This window comes from Bufo bufo, chromosome 2 (assembly GCF_905171765.1).
Source record: "Bufo bufo chromosome 2, aBufBuf1.1, whole genome shotgun sequence".
In the NCBI taxonomy this organism is placed as follows: domain Eukaryota; kingdom Metazoa; phylum Chordata; class Amphibia; order Anura; family Bufonidae; genus Bufo; species Bufo bufo.
The window spans coordinates 33,068,221-33,080,290 of NC_053390.1; positions in this window are offsets into that span (position 1 = coordinate 33,068,221).

Consider the following 12,070-nt stretch of genomic DNA (forward strand, 5'->3'; position numbering starts at 1 on the left):
GGAAACCACTGCATTCCTGGAAAAGAATCCATGACAAAAAATGTGGCTGATGCCACCGAACAGATTCAATTGCTGACAGTGACTATTTATTACTGGATCAGTGATGCCACTGCTGCTGTCGGCCTGTCCATCATGTCCCATTCAGCTCTGCTGCAGCCACTGCTGCCACTACTATTACCCCTACACAGCCACATATTTTCTTTTCTGTCAGGTTCCATACTGTACTGCTCAAAAAAGGGAGAGTATTTTTTCAAGGCCATTGCTTCTTCACTTTACCAGAACTCGGGCACACGGTCACTGGCACATGTATTTTTAGCAGTAGGATTGGTGTGTGTGTATATTGTGAGGCAGTGACAGGCCTCATATTTGAAGAGGGAAGATATGTGTCTCCTAGAATGGTGCAGAAACCTATTAGAGGAGATGTATGGTATGATTTGCTTTGTTTTCGCCACGATCAACAGGCCTAAGGTGAGGCCAGGTGCGATAATCACTTGGGGATAAAGCAATCCTCAGAGTGTGAGAGGAGGAGTTAGACCCCAGGAAACAGACCTCCAGAGGGCCTGTGTGGTCCCAGCCAAGGTATTTCGATCCTTCCACCAGGAGGAGTGGTAGGTTGCACTGGTCACAGCTAGGAAGCTGTCTGATCGAAGCTGAATACCTGTCATTGCGTGGTGTGGGTGGTAAACTCCACACTGCAAATTGGTGTGGTATTAAAAAGCAGGAAGTGCTCATCCCAAATGCAGTGGTGCATCTATACCGGGGGGGGGGGGGGGGGGGGGGGGCAATGATCCTGCACTTGTGGTCCGCTCCTAATCGCAATCCCCAGCAAAAATGCATACAATGGAGGATGCCTGCAGCGGACCACAAGTACCACAATGGACATCCTGCACCGGATACCAAATGTGTGGATGTGATAAACAGTAAAAATAATATAACAAAAACAAAGACAAAAACAAGTGCACGATCTGCCCCCCCGGTATAGATGCACCACTAAATATGGGGTTGAGCACTTCCTGCTTTTTAATACCACGCTAATTTGTAGTTTGTATTTAGAATTTTTTGAAGGTGTAGAAACTCCTAGTCTGAATGTGCCTTTATTTCCATCCACAGGCAGCATTCTGGTGCACATGTGAGGCCTGGGCTATATCAGCCAGTCTTGGGTGGGGCTCAGAGCTCTCTGCCTCCTCCAATTGTATGCATGGTCACATGCTGGAGATTGCTTTGAGTCGGACCTTGCGCTACTGTAATTCGCCCACTGGCTCCTGGTATTGCCCATATGGCCCAGGTAAGTTTAGCGTTAGGTCCCGAGCTACTTGAGAAACCTTGGCGCGGTGCTCGGGCTCAGACATGTCCTCCAAGCAGGATATGTTGGCTAATTCTCAGTTTTACACCAGTACAAGGGTTAGTAAGACCGCAGAGTGCACCTGTCTTTGTTTTATTATTTAAACTCCACACTGAACACAGGAGAGAAGTGAAAAGGAAATAGGCCTGAAAACTGGGGAAAGGTCACCACCTAGTGAATCCCTAAACCGAGCCCTGACTACTCTCAGTATGAACAGACCTCGATGGTAGGAATGTATATACGCAGGAACCTAGAACCCTATCTGAGCCTAAAGGGCCCTGGAAATAGTGTCAGGACAAAATATGACCTGTTCCTTCCCAGCTGAAGGAACAGGAGACTCCCTCAGGCCTAATATTATTTATTATTAAAGCGCCATTCATTCTATAGCGCTGTACATATGAGAAGAGGTATACATACACAATACAGACAATTGCACTAATCATAAACAAGACAAGTTACAAACTGGTAAAGAAGGAGAGAGGGCCCTGCCCGTGAGGGCTTATAATGTACATGGTATGGGAGAAGGACACGGTAGGTGCGGGTAAAGTTGGTCATGGCGGTATAGAGGCAGCAGGGTCACTGGTTGTAGGCTTGTCTGAAGAGGTGGGTTTTCAGGTTTCTTTTCAAGGATTCCACTGTTGGTGAGAGTCTGATATGCTGGGGTAGCGCGTTCCAGAGTGTGGGGGATGCACGGGAGAAATCTTGGAGTCGATTGTGGGAAGAGGCGATAAGAGGAGATGAGAGAAGGAGGTCTTGTGAGGATCGGACAGTGCGTGTGGGGATGTATCGGGAAAGTAGCTCAGAGATGTAGGGAGGGGACAGGTTATGTACAGCCTTGTATGTATTTGGTAGTACTTTGAAGTGAATTCGCTGGGCAATGGGGAGCCAGTGAAGGGATTGGCTGAGGGGAGAGGCAGAGGAGTAACAGGGTGAGAGGTGGATTAGTCGGGCAGCAGAGTTGAGGATAGATTGGAGGGGTGCGAGAGTGCTAGATGGAAGGCCACAGAGGAGAGTGTTGCAGTAGTCTAGGCAGGAGCTGATTAGGTCATGTACAAGCATTTTCGCAGATTCAAAGTTAAGGAAAGCGAGGATGCGGGAGATGTTTTTGAGTTGGAGGCGGCAGGTGGTGGAAAGGGCTTGGATGTGTGGTCGGAAGGAAAGGGCAGAATCCAAGGTCACTCCAAGACAACGGACTTGGTTGACCGGGGAAAGTGTGCAGCCATTGATCTTGATAGATAGGTCTGTTGGTGGTGGGGCGAGCAGATGGGGGAAAGATGATTAATTCTGTTTTATCCATGTTACGTTTTAGAAAGCGAAAGGCGAAGAAGGATGATATAGCAGATAGACATTGTGGGATTCTTGATAATAAGGTGGTGATACCAAAAGATAGGGGAATACAAATAAAGCACTGTTTGAGCTTGAAACCCCCCCCCCCCCCCCTGTTTGATGTAAAGTCTGTCATTGCCGACCCCTGAGAGAGAGTGTTCCCTTACAAAAAAAAATAATATATATATATATATATATATATAGTGGTGTCTCACAGGGTGAAGTAATTGAGGGTATATATATATATGTGTCTCCCAGGTTCTTAGCATATGCTGAAGAAAGTTATTTAGGAAAGGGTTAAAAACCTAAGCCTGAGTCCTGATGAGCTGCACCTGGGGAGTTGCTAGATAACTGGGCTGACAACACACTTGCTCAGAACTTCCTGGGAGTGAGAGAAGTCACATCTCACTGAGGGACCCTGAAGGTCCAGAGCCTGCAAACTGCAAGTATCACAGGTTGCTGTTCAGACAGCATGCTTATTTTGGGTGGACTGAGAATAGCTCAGCCACATCCTAGAGAGGGACTTATTGTTTAGTTAGAGCCTGGACAAGCCTAGGTGTTCCGTTTATGTTTTGTGTTTTAATGCAACCTGTGAAATAAAGCTGGCAGGACGCCAGTTGAAATGCACTTCTGTCTCCTGAGGTCTCCTTGTGCGAAATAATCTGACTAATCCCATTACCTTTTCATCCCTGGAAAGGGGAGCTAAATAACGGACTGTCACAATATATACACTCACCTAAAAATTATTAGGAACACCTGTTCTATTTCTCATTAATGCAATTATCTAGTCAACCAATCACATGGCAGTTGCTTCAATGCATTTAGGGGTGTGGTCCTGGTCAAGACAATCTCCTGAACTCCAAACTGAATGTCAGAATGGGAAAGAAAGCTGATTTAAGCAATTTTGAGCGTGGCATGGTTGTTGGTGCCAGACGGGCCGGTCTGAGTATTTCACAATCTGCTCAGTACTACGCACAACTATTTCTAGGGTTTACAAAGAATGGTGTGAAAAGGGAAAAACATCCAGTATGCGGCAGTCCTGTGGGCAAAAATGCCTTGTGGAGGCTAGAGGTCAGAGGAGAATGGGCCGACTGATTCAAGCTGATAGAAGAGCAACGTTGACTGAAATAACCACTCGTTACAACCGAGGTATGCAGCAAAGCATTTGTGAAGCCACAACACGCACAACCTTGAGGCGGATGGGCTACAACAGCAGAAGACCCCACCGGGTACCACTCATCTCCACTACAAATAGGAAAAAGAGGCTACAATTTGCAGCTCACCAAAATTGGACTGTTGAAGACTGGAAAAATGTTGCCTGGTCTGATGAGTCTCGATTTCTGTTGAGACATTCAAATGGTAGAGTCCGAATTTGGCGTAAACAGAGTGAGAACATGTATCCATCATGCCTTGTTACCACTGTGCAGGCTGGTGGTGGTGGTGTAATGGTGTGGGGGATGTTTTCTGGGCACACTTTAGGCCCCTTAGTGCCAATTGGGCATCGTTTAAATGCCACGGGCTACCTGAGCATTGTTTCTGACCATGTCCATCTCTTCATGACCACCATGTACCCATCCTCTGATGGCTACTTCCAGCAGGATAATGCACCATGTCACAAAGCTCGAATCATTTCAAATTGGTTTCTTGAACATGACAATGAGTTCACTGTACTAAAATGGCCCCCACAGTCACCACATCTCAACCCAATAGAGCATCTTTGGGATGTGGTGGAACGGGAGCTTCGTGCCCTGGATGTGCATCCCTCAAATCTCCATCAACTGCTATCCTATCAATATGGGCCAACATTTCTAAAGAATGCTATCAGCACCTTGTTGAATCAATGCCACGTAGAATAAAGGCAGTTCTGAAGGCAAAAGGGGGTCCAACAACGTATTAGTATGGTGTTCCTAATAATTCTTTAGGTGAGTGTATATATAAATTTTTTCTTTAACATAACACTAAAACTTTTGCTACTCCCCAAAAAAAGTATAATTTTTCGATCGATTGTTTAAAGAAAGCCGTTGTCTCTTCCAATCCCACGGCATGTGTATAAACACCTGCAAAGAACTGCCCCCCTAAAAAGCATAATGTTTGCACTGTTTTTCAGTTTTAAAAAGCATAAATCCATGTCGGATAGGAAGTACACAGACGGTGAACCTCAAGATAGGACCTATCCGATCATCTTTTTCAGATTGGTGGAGGTCTGACTCTCGGCACCCCCGTCAGCTGCATTCTCTAGTGTTTCCTGCAACTGCGCAGCACCACCACTACAACGTAGACGGCACACTGATAAACATTGAAAAGAACACAGTGCTTGCATGAGTGCCATGGTCCCTTCAAACAGCTGATCAGGGGAATTGCGGAAAGTCAGACCCCCGCCGATTCTAAATTGATGACTTCTGAGGATAGGTCGTCGATATCTAGAAACCAGAATGCCCATTTAAAGAGCTTGATATGGAGTTGGATGCCGTCCTAGGAGACCCTACAATGTCATGCATGACTTTTCCGGTGGAATCTTAGCACTTTTCATATGAGTTGAATTTATTTGGACTCAAATAAAATCTGCCTCGTGATTTCTTCAAATCAGACAACAGGTCCTTGAGCATCCGCCCATGCTGAGAGATCACGTACAGCCCGGACGACCTTCTATTGAAATGAAACAAGTTGATCTACTTGTTCCGCTAGCTTGTTGAAACCAAATAGTAGTGCTATGGATGCCCCTGCATCTTTGGGATCCAAGTCTAGGGCTAGAGAAGCAGAGTTGGGTGATCAATATAAAAGAACTGTAGCAGAGCGTAGGCCTGATGCAGCAGAGTTAAACTGCAGACTGATGTAAGAGAGTTAGGCTGAAGACTGGAGTAGCAGAGGAGTCGGACAGTGTGCTGGGACCGGAGTAACTACCCTGAATAATCAGGTGTTGTGCTGTCACTCCAGCCGAATATGGGGTCATGTCGTGGTGGAGTGATTCCATTGATGTGCACCGCGACAACCTGATGCATAGGAGAAGCCGGCAAGAAGAAGGGGGAGAGGCAGCGCAAGTCACAGGATCCGGTACAGGTGAGTAACAATGGCTACAGCATGTCACAGTCATGTGAAGATGCCACATCCTTTCACACTTTGTTGCAGATAAACTGCATTGTCAGACTATTCCCCTCATAGTCCAATCCATACAGACAGAGAAAATACAACATCTGCTCTATAATAACTCCTCAAATATTTCCCCTTTAATTATATTTAGTAGTTGTGCTTTTCGTGGTATCGTATCTGGTTATAACATTGTTTCCTCCTCTTTCCATTCAGGTTCCTGCAATATAAAGTAATATATTGATATTTTCTCTTTATCAGAGGATTTTCCTGACTGACCCATCAATGATGGATAGGGACAAAGACAAGATGGCTGAGAGGGTATAACATCTCACCCTAGAGATACTCTGCCAACTTACAGGAGAGGTGAGAGATTCTGATGATGTCACATTACATCATTCTCATCTACACTGACGAGCAAAAGGTTAACTATGTTTTTAACTTTTGACTTTCAGGCTCCATATCTCAGCATCCACTACAGCTTTTAAAATCAGACTACTATCATTGTATAGACAATCATCTTGGCTATCTCTTACATACATTGGACTTGCAGCTATTTAGCATATGATTAGTTCAGCAGATTTTTGTCATGTAACTGCATTGTTACGGTTTTTCTTCTAAAATTTGAAATTTTTATTATTTTGTTATTATTTTGTAAATACAAATTTGGCTTTCACACTGCCTGAATCCTTCTGGGCATGCTATCCATCAGATTCAAGCATGTCTCCACTGAAACCTGTTCACAGATCTCTTCTACACGTTCCCAATGTTGGTGCATACTGGTCGACTCACTTAGGTATTAATATAGCTTTTTCTTCAACTCTATGGGGTTGAGGTCTGGGAACTGTGGGGGCCAATCCAGCACCTCTACTTCATTGTCATTTAACCATTTCTTTGCCAATCTCAATGTATGTTTCGGGTCGTTGTCCTGCTGGAACACTATGTCGTCCTTTTCATACCCATCGTACTCGAGTGTACGAAGTAACTCATCTTGTAGGATACTCACATATAGCTCAGCATTGAGAGCACTATCCATCCTGGTCAAGTATCCAACCCCTTTGGCTGTGAAACAACCCCATATCATCAGGCTTCCTCCACCAAACTTGACATTTCCTTCAAATTTTCTTGATCCATTAGCCCCTTTTCCCTTGTTTCTTCCAGACCCATTTGCACCCATCAGAGCCCAGTCTATTGACTTTCGTCTCATCACTCCAAATCACCCGTTTCCAATTGTCTACTGTCCACTGTTTCTTCATTTTTACAAACTAAAGCTGATGCTTCTTAGGACGATATTGAAGTCGAGGCTTCTTCACCTTTTTTCAGGCCACCATTCCAGACTTGTGTAATGCATGTAGCTTTGCATGGACGTCTGTGATCTCACTATTACGAAGCACATGAGCCGCCTCCACTGCTGTGTTTGTCGCACTAGAACTGGTAGACCTTGTGATCAGACTGCTTGTTGACGCCGATATTTTTTTTGAACGTCCACCTCTTGGCTTTGGAATAGATGGACGGACTTCATTTCTGATTTTTCCAGCTATCATGGCGCTCACATGATGCAGTTTGGCAATTTTCTTGGTTGAGATACCGCTATCGATGAGCTGGATGATGCCGTTTCTTTTCTTGTGAAATCTTCTTCATGGCTGGTCCTGGATTCAGACCAGTGACCTTTCACTTGGGAATCAACCTAATAACACACTGAGCTATCAGGGAATGTGAGGACAGGTTGTAATTTGTAGTAAACAAGAAGAAAAGGATTGTTCCGCCACCAGAAGAAAAACAGTAACAATGCAGTTACATGAGAAGAATCTGCAGAACTGATCATATGCTAAATAGCTGCAAGTCCATTTTATGTATGTCGTCGCAATTCATGCGACTCTCCTTCTTCTTTGTGTGGTGCCAAATCAATTAGAAGAATAAGTATGTGTACAGCATACTGCTTTATAATGAGACCAGAAACTAGGTGGTTTCATGAAAGCATCTTCTCATCCTCCTTTAGCCATGGTAGAAGAGAGCAGGCGAGAGCCTTTTATTCACAGTACATTCACTTAAATAGCAGACATGACATCACAAAAGGGGTGTTCCTTAAGAAGAGGCTATTGGCTCCTTAACCTGATAGGAGTGGTTTCAGAATCCCCTCTTCCCCCTCCCTCATTGACCTTCTCATACATATGGTTTGCAGCCATCTAGTGGACAGAAATGTGTACTACAGAATATTCTCATTATATATTCATAAAATCATAAATCCTTCTCTCACAAATCCCTCCTTTTGCGGGAAATAGACCAGAGGTGAACAGGCAAAGTGAGGTACTCTCCCAACGCCCTAAACAGCGAAGAGCTGGACTTTCCTTATTGCTTCACCAGGTCCCCTCAACTCCCTTTCGGGTTTGCCTTCACCTTGTCCTATTTACACCGCAACCATCAACAAGGTTTTATTTACTTAAGGATGGAATAATCTTTGTCTTTGACAGGGGCACAGCACATATACATAGTGTGGGCATGGATGTATTATACATTTTCAAAAACAATTTTCCTAAAATGTAGAACTATATGACAGCCCATTAAAACCAAATTCTAATAACATTGTAGTCACTGAACCAGTTCCCAAAACATTATTCTGGCCATGATATTAATTTCAGAATTTTTCCCATCAGTTCATTTGATAAAGTCCATCAGTTTCTTCAGATCCTTGGTGATCCTTCCATCAGTTTCTTCAGATCCTTGGTGATCCTTCCATCAGGGGCAGTGTTGTCCAGGATGTAGATGCAGCCGTTCTTGTAGACCCCTCCTTTTGCTGCTGTCAAGGACCAGTCGGTTCTGTAGAGTCATCACTGGAAAAGAGCTCAGTTGTTCCACCATTCTCTGCACAGCATCACAGATATAATTCACAAATCTCTGTTGATGACAATAGATATGTTAATCCATCAAAAAAAATTATTATTATTATTTTTTTTATACTACTAATCTTGGGAATTAATGACTCGAATCCTGCAACTATCTGACTTTTTGCTTTAAATTAATCAGAAACTCTACTACAGACTCCTATGGCATCCATGTATAAACGTGAGTCAAAGGATGTAGGCAGTGACCTCCTTAGTCGTGACCAGACAATGTTTTCTGATTTGATCCCACTCAGGAGGTGAGAATAGAACAAATGGCATCAGTACCCGATCAGGACTTGATCAGGGTACATTGACCACTTCATTCCACCTGCATCCTGGGTCGGAGTTTCAAATCTCCACACAATCACCAGATATCTGCGTTTTGATAATTTTGGTTGATAAACCAACTGTCAGAGTAAACGTTAGAGTCACTACTTGTCATCTTCAGCTGAATTATGTAAGAACAATATCCTGGAGGGAAAACACCAAAGGGCTTTCCTGTATAAATCCTGTCTCTAAGGTCAGTTTGTCATTATATTTTAAATTTGGCCAAATATTTAATGCCAATTATAGGTAAGGATGTAGGAGCCACAGAAGCAACTGAACTTTGAGATTTCTCCCTTACCAACATTCTAAATTTGCCTAGGGGATCTTGGTCACTTACACATGCTCCTAACACATATATCCCCAAATCCTGTTGTATAGGATTTCTAATGGACAGGAACAGAGGATTACATTCATCATGTTTACAACTGTTTGGTGGGGTTCCCTTCAGGATAGTCATTCTTTGGGACAAACCTTCGCCTTTACTGACTCTAGAGGTAGTTTCCACTGGTATATATTCACAACATTTCAGACTAGTACTCCATTCGGTTAATTTCCAATATCCACAGTTGGTCTGGTCATATTTAAACACAATTACCATAGACTGGGTCAGTCCCCGTCACACAGATGTACTTATCAGACCAAAACCAAGTGTCCTATCTGTCATCTGTCTTACAGTCCACTATACTGCAAAAGTCAACTTAGTTGTTCCTGACTCATCTTGATAATATAACACCGTTGGAATTTGATTTGACTGTGATTTTCCCTTTGTACGATATGGAACAAACAATAAGGCATGAAACAACATTATGGCTCTTATAGTCCTGACACTTGATTGCAATACGATCAGTTTCTCCTTGCAATTCGACAGCAGTGGCGGCGGTTATCAGGACTTGATGTAGGTCTTCAAACCGTAGCTCTAGGACTTTCCACACATCTCTCGTTTCACCACTATCCAATCTCCTGATTGTGAAGAATGAATCGCTTCTATACAGTCTGGATTCTAGGAAACAACTAAAACTTGGAAATACACATTAGACAATAAATTGTGCAACAGACAACATCATTTTGGAAAACTACTATGCTGCATCTGGAACTATTGGGGAAATAGACACCTAATCCAGGAGCATTCCCAAAGAGTACTTCATAAGGCCTTAGGCTTATCTTCCGGTTAGATGTATATCGGATGAAGAAAAACCCCAGGGATAGGTACTCTCACCTCAGTCAGTATCTTTTAGCTGTAGCCTTTGCTACAGGCCAAATCTCCGAATATACTGGAAAGAGATCAATATAGACACAGACATATTCACACTGTTCCACCTTTGTTCTGAATGTAGTCAATCCGCAGTCTCTGAAATGGGTAAGATGACCTTGGCATATGCCTTCCTGGAACTCCCATAGTTCTCCCATCATTATTACAGCAACTAACCTAGTGGCAGCATTGTTGAACCCAGGAGTCATCCACCACAGAACCCAATCACACCTTCTCTCTCTCGATTTGCCCATGTTCTAAATCCATCCTCTTTAGGTGGAGTGCCCTCTGAAGGAAGAGTTTATTACCAACCCTCCAGAGTCCTATTATCACTTCTACCTTTATCCTTTGATGTTTCCTTTCAGCCTCTGTAACCTGTATCTGAAAAAGGCAAACTTTTTGGAAGTCCACTGGCCATAAGCCATCCTCTTTCACACAGATTTCCACTTAGCGTAGACTTCAGGTAATAATGTAACCTCTACCTTCTCAGGCAGTATCAGGGCATCAAACATCTTTCATACACTCAGCATTCATTATTGATGGGCTTAGCCATGGATCAAACAAAATCTCTGCTTCACTAGATTAGATCATAATAATGAGTGATACCGAAGGCATACCTGGATGTTAGCAGTCTTACCCTCAGCCATCTTACCAACCTCAGCGAGTGTCTTCAGCTCTGTCTCCTGCACTACCATTGCTGGACGGAGTGGTTCTTTCTTGACAACATCAGATTAAGTAGGAACAGCATATCCTGTCCGAAATGATCCATCTTCCAGGAACCTGAAATGATCTACCAGAAACTCAAAAATGTGGTTATTAATTGGATACATTAAATTAGAATTTTTATATTTGTATTTACTACTCCCAGCCTCCCCCCTTCCAGATGCAGCAGAGTGATCGGATCTAATTTTGCACACCCTTAAGACGGTGATTAATTGGTGAGAGGAGTAGGAATTGCATTACTAGATGCTCCTACACATGTGATACTACCCTCAGTCATGAGAGATCATGGAACATGTTTGCTATGAGGCAATGTAATTAGATCCCAAGGATTATATAAATAATAGGGATCCAGTATTTGATTCAGGGTTGTTAATTTCCTATGGGTGTTTCATTTGAAGGGGCTGAACATTTGTCTTCCTCCCACAGGCGAGGAAGTGGGCAAGTACATACAAAGTCTTCCCCCCCCCCCCCCTTGTGGGGAGGACTGATATGCAGCCATGCCCGCCATAGGTCTTTGTTTGATTTAACTTTAACAATATGACAAAATAGGGACAAAATTAACTTCTCTCAAGCCTAGCCAACACTAGACCTTTCTAGATGATTCTCAAGATGATCCACAAAGGCAGTACTTAGGATTTTCTCATGCATAGATAAGGTAATCTCAAAAATCCAAATCCACCCAACTTTTCTGGAGTCTAGTGAAAACTTTCTCCACACACTCTGTCCTGAGGACAATGTGACTGACTGATGATCTAAACACTTCCTCCCAGACTCACTGATCTTCACTATGCATTAAATCCCCAGCTCTACATTGGACTCAATTTTCCAAATCTCATAAATAATATGAGAAAACTCTCCATATTTTAACTAATTTTCTATAAAGCAGCATAAGTAAGTCCTCTGAATTGGGAATGCTATTCATCATGGCAAACTTGATGTTACTACTGGGTGTAGTATATGTCATATATCATATAATGATGCAGATATCCCTACACTTTCACTCATACCTGAATAAGGACTTAGAATGAGTGCAATCTAGATTGAGTAGACTGGCCTGGAATATTTCTAGTAGGCATCATAGGGGCAATTACTGCAGGTACATTTTTAACTGATAGGACATACAATTGGGAAGGGTTA